Below are 10,909 nucleotides of genomic sequence, written 5' to 3' on the forward strand. Positions count from 1 at the left end.
AGAATTGCCCAGCTGGCACACTGAGAGAGGTTTCAGCCGTAGTCTCCAACCGTCCTTTTTTTCCTGGGGGTTCTCGGTCTTTCCCAGGTGCAGACAGTCTCTCAGCTGAAAATCCTCTGCCTATTCAGGCTGTATGTTACCCGTTTCAGCTGCTCACCCTTATCTGCTCCAGGATAAGGCACAGGACATGTCCGTTTATACCTCCACCATTTTCCCTCCTCCTAAAATTTTTTTTTATTTAAATTAAGTGTGATGCTGTTATGGTAATGTTTTTAAAAGTGTCTTTATTTAGTAATATGTATTAAAATATGTATAGGTGAAATAATCCTATATAATAAAAAGGCTAATATGCAAATTGACTGAACGGTGGAAAAATCAGCCACTATGATGCACACTGACCACCAAGAGGCAGACACTCAACTCAGGAGCTGCCCCCTGATGGTCAGTGCACTGCCACAGGGTGCGTGCTGTTCATCCAGAAGCCAGGCTCATGGCTGGTGAGCTCAGTGGCAGTGGTAGGAGGGCTCCCAGACTGCAAGAGGGCACAGGCCAGGCTGAGGGACTCTCCCTGCCCCCTGATCCCAAGCCTCCCGCTGAATGCACACAATTCATGTACCGGGCCTCTAGTAAATATATAAAATTTGCTTTAAAATTAGTTATTAGAAATAAAGATGAAATAAATAAGGTCATATATTACTGGCTGTTAAAGAATCATTCTGGGGGTTATTGTACTATGCTTTCTACTTACAAGGTACATATTTGAAAGTTTTTATGAAGTTAAAAATAAATAACAAATTGAATGCTGCAAAGCAAACAAATCAAACAACAGTATCCTTAGACATGGGGCCTGAGTGTTTAAGTGCTTTAGGAGTTTCCAGGTCATTTAAATGTGCAGGCAGAGTGAAGGACCGCTGCTAAGGCACACCAAGGTGGGCCAGGTTAAAGTGCCACAACAACCCTAGTACATGGCTCATGTGAGCAGGTTTGACACACGACAGCTTTCTTTGCCATTATGAATATTCAATAAGACTTTTCCTGTTGTGTGGATTTTTTTCCCCTAAATGCACCCAAAGCTGATAACAAGCCATAACTTCCAAATAAAGTTCTTTATTGGCATCTATGAAGTAACTGAGCACAAATCAGTTTTATAAACCTGAACACAATGTTTTCCTTGGGCTTTTTAAAATAATTGACAACTTTGGCCAACTGGCATGGCTCAGTGGTTGAGTGTCTGCCTATGAACCAGGAGGTCATGGTTCAATTCCCTGTTAGAGCACATGCCCAGGTTGTGGGCTCGATCCCCAGTGTGGGGCTTGAGGGAAGCAGCTGATCAATGATTCTCTCTTATTGTTGATGTTCCTATCTCTCTCTCACTTTTCTGTTCCTCTCTGAAATTAATGAAAATATATTTAAAAGTAATTGATAGTTTCATATAGTGAGGAAAAATTGAAGAGCAAAAGCCTTAGAATGAGTTAGTGATAAGTGTAGTGCTTTCCTTAGAAGTGGAGGAAAAAGAGGAGTATATTCCCCTTCTTCTCAAACCAAGTGAAGAGATCCTCCAGGCAACATTAGGAGATAAGGGCCAGGTTGCTTGTAACCTCTGGGGTAAATGGATTGAATTCAAACTCTGCAGCAAAAACTCTAAATATACATTACTATGGGCCTAAAGGCTAAGGTGGCCAAATAAATAACAGGAAAAAGGCACGGCTAGGAAGGAGTCAGTGCTTCTCTAATGGGTGACAACCTTCCAACCTACCAAGAAGCAGATGTGGATCTGCCCGGAGCTATGAAAACAAGTTTTATCCTGGAGGATCCTTTGGAAGGTCAAGGAGATCTCGGGAAACATGAACTGCCAAATGTCTTGGACAATGTGTATTGAAAAGCAGTCGGGTAGAGAAAGTATGAAAAAACTATAGTTGGAGGTCTCCATCAGAAGCTTTGTCAAGAATCCACCAACAAAAATGCCCAGAGAAATCCATCAGTTGAACACCTGGCACCAACACCCAGACTGGAAGACCGTCCCTGATCCTCTCCTAATCCATCCAAGAAGGTCTGAAATCTCAGCTAGAATGGTGCTTCAGAGTTAGAGGGCAGTAACTGGCTTAGAGAGCACCTCTCCCCACTCCAGGCTCCCAAGCTTACATTAGGCTTGAGGTGCAGAAGGGAAAAGTTTTTATGTTTTTGAAGCTTTAAAATGACACAGGACAGTGCTTTTCATTTATTTACCAGAGGCTTGTGTGTGTGTGTGTGTGTGTGTGTGTGTGTGTGTGTATGTGTGTGAGAGAGAGAGAGACTGAATAGCATTTGAAAAGCAACACATCCTGCTCAAAATTTCATCCAAATTTGGTAGACATGGTGACTAGAAATCAGATTTGTGAAAAGAAGAGAAAAAAATGAAGTTGTGTTGTGTTTGCTTTTTAGCACAGTTTATTTAAACATTTTATAACAAGTTATAAATATGTAAGTGTAAAAGGCACCACACTTACTTGTCTGTCTAAGATCTATATATGTAATATCTGAAAGAACCACAGAGAATGAAAAGGCTTTAGTTTTAATATTATTTTCATGAACTAAAGTAACAAAGTAAATGCCCATTAATGTCTAAGACTTAACATAAGAATGTTTTGCATGTTTTTATTATATTTTATTTTATAAGGCTGGCTGTGTATGTATGAGAGGGAGGGAGAAGGGGGAACAGAGAGAGAGAGACAGACTTCATGAGCATGCATTCATACATTAAAGGAGAAGATATGTGGAAGAATATAAAGTGAACCTGGGCCTGAATCTCATGGAGTTACATAGAACGAACTTTCAACCTCTCATCATGAAAATTCACAAAGGGCTGATGGAGGCTCTGATCTCATATATATGAATCTCTGAACTACTGTTCCACAAAGACAAAGCAAGGATCAACCAAAGAACAGCAGAGGAGCCATGCTGGCACTCAGTGAATGCACTGGTTTTTTGTGTGTGTTTTTTTTAACAGTGTTCTTCAATGTGTTACCTCTGTCATGCTGAGACCTGCATAAAAATGAAATGTCATACTTCACTACCCTTCCAGTCAGTGGTACAGTTTATTTTCTTGTCTTCTGATAGAGTTCACAAATTTAATAACTACATTTTATCCTGTTCTATATACGCCCTTTCAGCTTCCTATTCAGTCTTCTCTCTCTCTCTGCAGGCTTGCAGGAAATGCCTCATTTTAGGTTTTCTATGAAGACATAATAGACAAGAAAAGCAAAAGAAGATATTATCTATCATTTAGAAATGGGCAAGGGGCAATCAGACCATTTTAATGGAGGCAAAATGGGGGGGGGGCTCCTTGCTATTATGATATTTACCGTGTTCTTTTAGATGAGACAAGTTAGGCTGGGATAAATTGAGTAGTTTGTGTTGAAAAGTATATTACGATTCTTCTGATCAGTGCCCATTTTGAAAAAAATAATTAATCCAACCCTTAATAAAAAAAATAATAGGGTTATTTTCATGCAAATACTGATAAAATGGAACTGATTTTTCAGCTAATTAACAAATACAGTGATGAATTTGAGGTTTCCGCTTTGATGCATGTGGCTATAATTAATAATGACTTCGCAGGTCTCCACATGTTTTCTAAATAACAATGACAATATCATTAATGAAGTGTGTTGTACAGATTTTTTGGAAGTTGGGAAATGATAAAGTTCAGGCAATATTTCTAAAGAAATATCAACTGCTGGTGGAACCAATAATGCTTCATTTACATTCTCACTAAGGTCTGAATAGGCAGCACACTGCATTTGAGTTGCTTTTAAACATGCAGGCAAGCATATTAATAGCAAATTGAAAGAGTGAGTTTGTAACTAGACACCTTTGTTCCTGTCCCATGCTGTACACCTTTCACCTCTTTGATTAAAAACACAGCTTGTAAGAACGAATCATTGTTAATCTCAGAGAAAACGGTTTCTAACATTGAATTATTTAAATACTAATTACAGTGCTTTGCCTACAAATAATCAACTGGAACTTTTAACTAGATGATGTTTAATTCCCTTTTGAAATACCAAGCGTCTCTCCCTGCTTCCACAGTTCTTGCATCTCAATAAGTAAACATCGTATATGTGCTTTAGAAGAAGCAGGAGATTTTTAATTGCTGAAATTAATTTTCTATCATATTCTATTATTTCTCTGTGGCATTAGAATGCAAGAACATACTGTTATCCTATGTACTCATAAAAATTCCAATTCTAGATACATTTGATATGAATGTACTCCCATTATAATCTTTAAAATTTCATCAGAGTGCATTTCACGCCGTCTTATTTTTTCTCTTGCAATGCTATAGACATGACGGATATTGTGAGAAAATTGTGAGATGGTGCATAGTTAAATAAGTCTCAGTGAAAATTTTCAAAGTGTTGATAAAAAGATATACTTTTAGGTTGGAATATTAAGAAGCTGTTCTTTTTTTTGTTTGTTTTTTCAATCCTCAACAAAGGATATTTTTTCCATTGATTTTTCGAGAGAGTCAGAGGGAGGAAGGAGGTGGGGAGAAAGGGAGAGAGAAACAACAATGTGAAAGAGACACATAGATTGTTTGCCTCTCACATGTGTCCCTACTGGACTGAGGAACCTGTGATCCAGGTATGGAACCCATGACCCTTCGGTGCATGGGCCAACACTCTAACCGCTAACCCACAATGGCCAGGGCTACGAGGCTGTCCTTAAGTCTTGGTATGCATGAGGATGATCTAAGCTGTCTTATAAAAATATATATTTCTGGACTCTACCTATAGATATTTGGATTAAATACTTTAGCAGAAGGCCCCACACTTCGCATTTTAATTGTCATTCCTGTGATTCTGTTACACTTACAAAAACACATTTTGAGAATTTTCTTTTTCATTACAAGAGCAATACTTTCAAATAGCCATATAATCCTTAATGCCATAGTCATGTTTCCAATTCTTTTGAATGTGACAGTGTATTTTATTTTACTTTTCTTTCCTCTAGTCTTTCTCAAAACTCTCCTTATCTACTTATTTTGTGCTTATATGCCTACACAACACCTACCTGGTTGGCTTTCCTATGCCATTTTACTTCATGTAATGTATTATAAATATTTACTTTAAAATAAAATAATTCTTATCTGTTGAACTACATTACTGTCAATGTGATACATGATTAACACAATAGCTTTCAAAAGTTGTGACTCTGACTCAGAATAAGAATGACTCTTGCCTTGGCTGGTTAGACTGTTGACCTGTGCATTAAAGGATCTTAGGTTCAATTCCTGTCAAAAGCATGTACCTGGGTTGCAGGTTCAATGCCTGACCCTGGGGAGGGTCTGTGGGAAGTTGGCCAGCTGGCCCTGCCCTCTAGTCGAACTGCTGGTGGAAGGGACAATTTGCATATTAGCCTTTTATTATATACTAGAGGCCTGGTGCACAAAAATTTGTGCACTCAGGGGTTCCCTCAACCCAGCCTATGCCCTCTTGCAGTCTGGGACCCCTTGGAGGATGTCCACTTGCTGGCTTAGGCCCGTTCCCTGGGGGATCGGGCCCAAGCTGGCAGTCAGATATCCCTCTGGCAGCCCGGCAGCCATTGGGGGATGTCCACTTGCCAGCGGGGAGCAGGCGTAAGCTGCAGTCGGACATCCTTAGCGCTGCTGAGGAGGCAGGAGAGGCTCGCACCACCATCGCTTTACTGGCAGCCGTCAGCCTGGCTTGTGGCTGAGCAGACCTCCCCCCGTGGGAGAATACTGACCACTATGGGGCAGCTCCTGCATTGAGCGTCTGCCCCTGGTGGTCAATGTGTGTCATAGTGACCAGTCATTTGGCAAAGGAAGCTCCCTGCCTCTCCTTTTTTGATTTTTTTAATTCTGGGATTTGTTTACCTTCTATAATTGAAACTTTGTAGCCTTGAGAGGAGCTCAGAGCCGGCCAGGGAAGGTGGGAGGGAAGCCTCCTGCTCACTCCAGCTCCGTGGCCAATGCCAGCTGAAAGCAGGTATCTGAGGTTCATTTATCTTCTATAATTAAAACTTTGTTGATTTGAGTGGAGCTCAGAGCCCGCAGAGGCAGGCGGGAAGCTTGGCTTCCTCCATCATTGGGGCAACCAAGTCTCCTGCTTGCTCCAGCTCTGTGGCTGACGGCCACCATCTTGGTTGGGTTAATTTGCATATATTCGCTCTGATTGGCTGGTGGGATGACTTAAGGTGTAGCGAAGGTGTGGTCAATTTGCATGTTTGTCTTTTATTAGTGTAGATGATTGCCATCATGAAGCAAGTATAATGCTTCCTCAATTAAATTAACACCAAAACTGTTATTCAAAAAGTGGATGAAAAATTAATTTTTAAATATGTTTTTATTGATTCCAGGGAAAGGATGAGATAGAAACATCACTGATGAGAGAAAATCATCAATCTTGCACACCTCACACTGGGGATCGAGCTGCAACCTGTACATGTATGGTATCCTGACCAGGGATGAAACCATGACCTCCTAGTTCATGGGTCAATGCTCAACTGCTGAGCCACACCAGCCAGGCAAAAATTAATTCTTATGAAGTTGTCTAATGAATTGATTATTTCACTTCAATAAGATTGTAACTTAATATATTTCTTGGCAGCAAGACAATATTTTTAAAAATATAGTCTCAGTGAGCAGTTTCTGAATCTGATACATTAATTCATTATTGGTTTATATGCTGACCTGATAGAAAATCAATTTTCCTTTAGATAAAATAATAACAAGGACTACAAATAAGCCAACAATGGATATTAATGCCATATAAGTAGAATTTAACATTTGAATAATTTATTAACAACTGAGTCTTATCATTCAGTATATTTCTAATAGACCTGTAAAATTCTTTGTAATATCAAACCTTCAATTCATTTCTTTCAACATACAAAAGTGCCACATGTATGCATTTGCAATTCATGCATTTGAGTTTTAGGATTTTTCATTATCAAATTTTCAGATGACTGAGTAATATTATGAATTTGTCAGATTCATGCATATGCATATATGATTGATGAATTATATTTCATAACAACTCTTTTAAGTTTAACATTTTTTCTAATGGGGTGGGTGGACTTTAAGCTCAAAAATATTCTGAACATAAATAAGTATAAATTCATTCTAAATCACTATGCATTCCGCAGTCATTCTCATGACATCTTCTCATACTGTTAAAAATGTTTCCACTGAAGAGTAAACAGGCTAGCAACCCACTATGAAATAAGTCTAAATGGAATTTTTAGTTACTCAGCTGTGCACTCATGGATTTTGATCACTTCAGTGGGAAAGACAATTTATAATGAGTATGATTTTAGTTAAGGAAAAACAATCAAGACAGTTATAGTAGCCTTTTTTTTAAGTAACCACTTTTATTGTTTCATACAAAGAAAACAAATAATTTTGTTTACTTCTGATAGTTCATTGGTGTGGATTTATGACATATTCATTATCCTAACTTTTCCTGCAAAATGGATTGCACCCTGTGGTAGCTTCCCAAGGGAAGGGCAGTGTAAGCAATGTGCCACCATGCAAAGGAGCAGTGGGTTAGCAATGACATTGCTGAGATTGACAAGTATGCTTTCTTTTAATTGTTTTTATTATTGTTAAATTTTTTAACATAAGACACATATCTGATTACATGTATTCTTGATACTTCCATAACTTACATTGTACAGTTGTTAAGATTAAATAAAATGTGTGTGGACCTGGCTATTTTGGTATTGTACCCACATTCCTTGTTTTAAAAATATTAAGAAATCCTAGATATAAGTGCAATTTTAATATTTGAATTAGAATTTTTTTCTGTAATCTTAACATATGATTTTAAAGTAGAAACCCAAGACTGTCTTCATTTGTTTGATTTGAACTGTAACAGGGGTAGTGATTCAAAATACATTCAGAAGATACCTGAAACAAAACATATTTGTCAAATTCATCCTAATGAAGATAATTTTTTTCTAAACTTTCCAAATAATTAGCTCTTAACTAGTACATGTACTATAAACTTTAACAGGCCCTAACTTTAGTGAATTACTTATTCCTACTTAAAATATTTGAAACAGTTCAAGTTATAATAACCAAATTGCCTGGCCGGCATGGCTCAGTGGTTGTATGTGTACCTATGAACCAGGAGGTCACGGTTAAACTCCCTGTCAGGGCACATGCCCAGTTGCCAGCTCGATCCCCAGTGTGGGGTGTGCAGATTCTTTCTCATCATTGATGTTCTATCTCTCTCTCCCTTCCTCTCTGGAAAAAAGAAATTAAAATATGCAAATTTCAATAAATTATTTAAAGAAATACAAATAAAATTTCTTAGTTTATTTTAGATATTTTATTGAATTTTTTAAGGTTTAGGTCATACTTTACATGTAGACAGATTACACAACTAAGCAAATAAATACTACCTATATTTCATTTTTATTTTTTTAAAAATATACTTTATTGATTTTTCACAGAGAGAAAGGGAGAGGAATAGAGAGTTAGAAACATCGATGAGAGAGAAACATCGATCAGTTACCTCCTGCACACCTCCTACTGGGGATGTGCCTGCAACCAAGGTACATGCTCTTGACCAGAATCAAACCTGGGACCCTTGAGTCTGCAGGCTGACGCTCTATCTACTGAGCCAAACCGGTCAGGGCAATACTACCTATATTTTAAATAAGCAAGTTGCTCAGCTGGTGTTGCTCAGTGGGTGAGCATTGACCTATGAATGAGGAAGTCACACATATCGGGGTTACAGACTCTACCCCCAGTACAGGGTGTGCAGGAGACAGCCAATCGCTGTTTCTCTTTCATCATTGATGTTTTTATCTATCTCTCCCTATCTCTTCCTCTATGAAATCAATAAAATATACAGATTTTCCTCTTTCCTTTCTGAGCTCCTACCAAGATCACATTTAAAAGTTTCTTCACAAAAATTTCTACTTCTGGCATTAATTTTAGCCTCTATCCATTCAGCCTTCACCAGAAAATCTTGAAAAATACAGTGGGGATCCACAGCACCCTCAGAAACTGCATGTTGTTACCAGAATAAAAAGTACAAAAAGCCATCCATATTGGGGGAAAGATGTAATAAAGATGCTTGCATTAGAAAAAGCACATACTCCTCAAGTTCACAAGAACATCCCTTAAGAGAATGCAAATCTGAAAGTGGTTAAACATTTGAGAAGAATTGAGCCCTGAAGTTGCCACCAGAACTTCCCACCGCGGAGGACATGGCTCACACCTGCCTCAAGAGCCCTGTGTAGTTAGTAGTAGGGTGGCATCTCAGCCCCATGGACCAGAAAGCAATTAAGTCCTAATGCCAGAGCTGTTTCAGATTAAAAAGTACAAATCATTTTTATTTAAAGATGTTAGAAAGTGTTCTCATTAAAATATATTTAAAATGCTAAATATAGATAATGCTAAATATATATTTATATATATTTATATATTATTACATGTTAATAAATATTAATAAATGTTTATTTATATATATTTATATATTGTAATATATACCTATATATATTACAATATATATATCATTGGAGATGCATGGAACCACAAAAATCCCTGAGCAATCCTGAGAAGAAAGAATGAATGCGCAGGCATCACTCCCTGACTTCAAATTATACTATTCAGCAACAATAACCAAAACAGCATGGTATTGGTAGAAAAACAGACACACAAACCAATGGAACAGGACTGAGAGCCCAGAAATAAACCCACATGTATATGAGCAAATAAGTTTTGACAAAGGAGCCAAAAACATACTATGGAGAAAAGAGTCTCTTCAATAAATGGTGCTGAGAAATTTGGAAAGACACATACAAAAGAATGAAATTAGACTGCTATTTGTCCCCATGTAAAATTTTAGCTTAAAATGAGTCAATGACCTAAATATAAAACCTGAAACAAATGAATTATGTAGAAGAAAACATAGGTACTAAACTTATGCACATTTGGTCTTGGAGAGGATTTTATGCATTTGACTCCAAAAGCAAGAGAAGTAAAAGCAAAAATAAATGAATAGGACTATATTGAATTATAAAGCTCTGTACAGCAAAGGAAACCATCAATAAAACAAAAAGCAACCAACTGGATGGGAGAACATATTTGCAAACAACAACTCCAACAAGGGGTTAATGTTCAATGTATATAAAAAACTTATACAACTCAATAACAACATCAAACAATCTAATAAAAAAATAGCAGAGAACCTAAACAGACACTTTTCCCAAGACATACAAATGGCCAATAGATATATTTAAAAATGCTCAACTTTATTAGCTATTAGGGAAATGCAAATCAAAATTATGAGATACTACTACCTACCTGTTAAAATAGTTATCATCAAAAAGCCAATTAATAACAAATATTGGAGAAGTGGAGAAAAAGTAACCTTCATTCACTGCTGGTGGGAATGTAAACTGGTACAGCCACTATAAAAAGCCATATGAAGGTTCCTCAAAAAATTAAGAATAGAGTTACCATATGACCCAGCAACCCTCCTTTTTGGGTCTCTAGTCTTTTCTTATAAGATCATTAATCCCAATTCATGAGGATTCCACCCTTATGACTTAATTCCACCTGTGTATGTCAAGATCATCTTTATTACACTGCAGTAATAATCCCTCCAAATGGAATGGTTTGCAATAAAAAGGTATGTATTCTTGGCATTTTAATTATGATGTGTCTTGGTGTGGTCCTCTTTGGATTCCTTTTGTTTGGGGTTCTCTGCACTTCCTGGACTTGTAAGTCTATTTCTTTCACCAGGTAGGGGAAGTTTTCTGTCATTATTTCTTCAAAAAGGTTTTCAATATCTTTCTCTCTCTCTTCTTCTGGCACCCCCATAATTTGGATGTTGGTACACTTGACGTTGTCCCAGAGACTCCTTACACTATCTTCACATTTTTGGATTTTTTC

This window comes from Myotis davidii, unplaced genomic scaffold (genome assembly GCF_000327345.1).
Source record: "Myotis davidii unplaced genomic scaffold, ASM32734v1 scaffold206, whole genome shotgun sequence".
In the NCBI taxonomy this organism is placed as follows: domain Eukaryota; kingdom Metazoa; phylum Chordata; class Mammalia; order Chiroptera; family Vespertilionidae; genus Myotis; species Myotis davidii.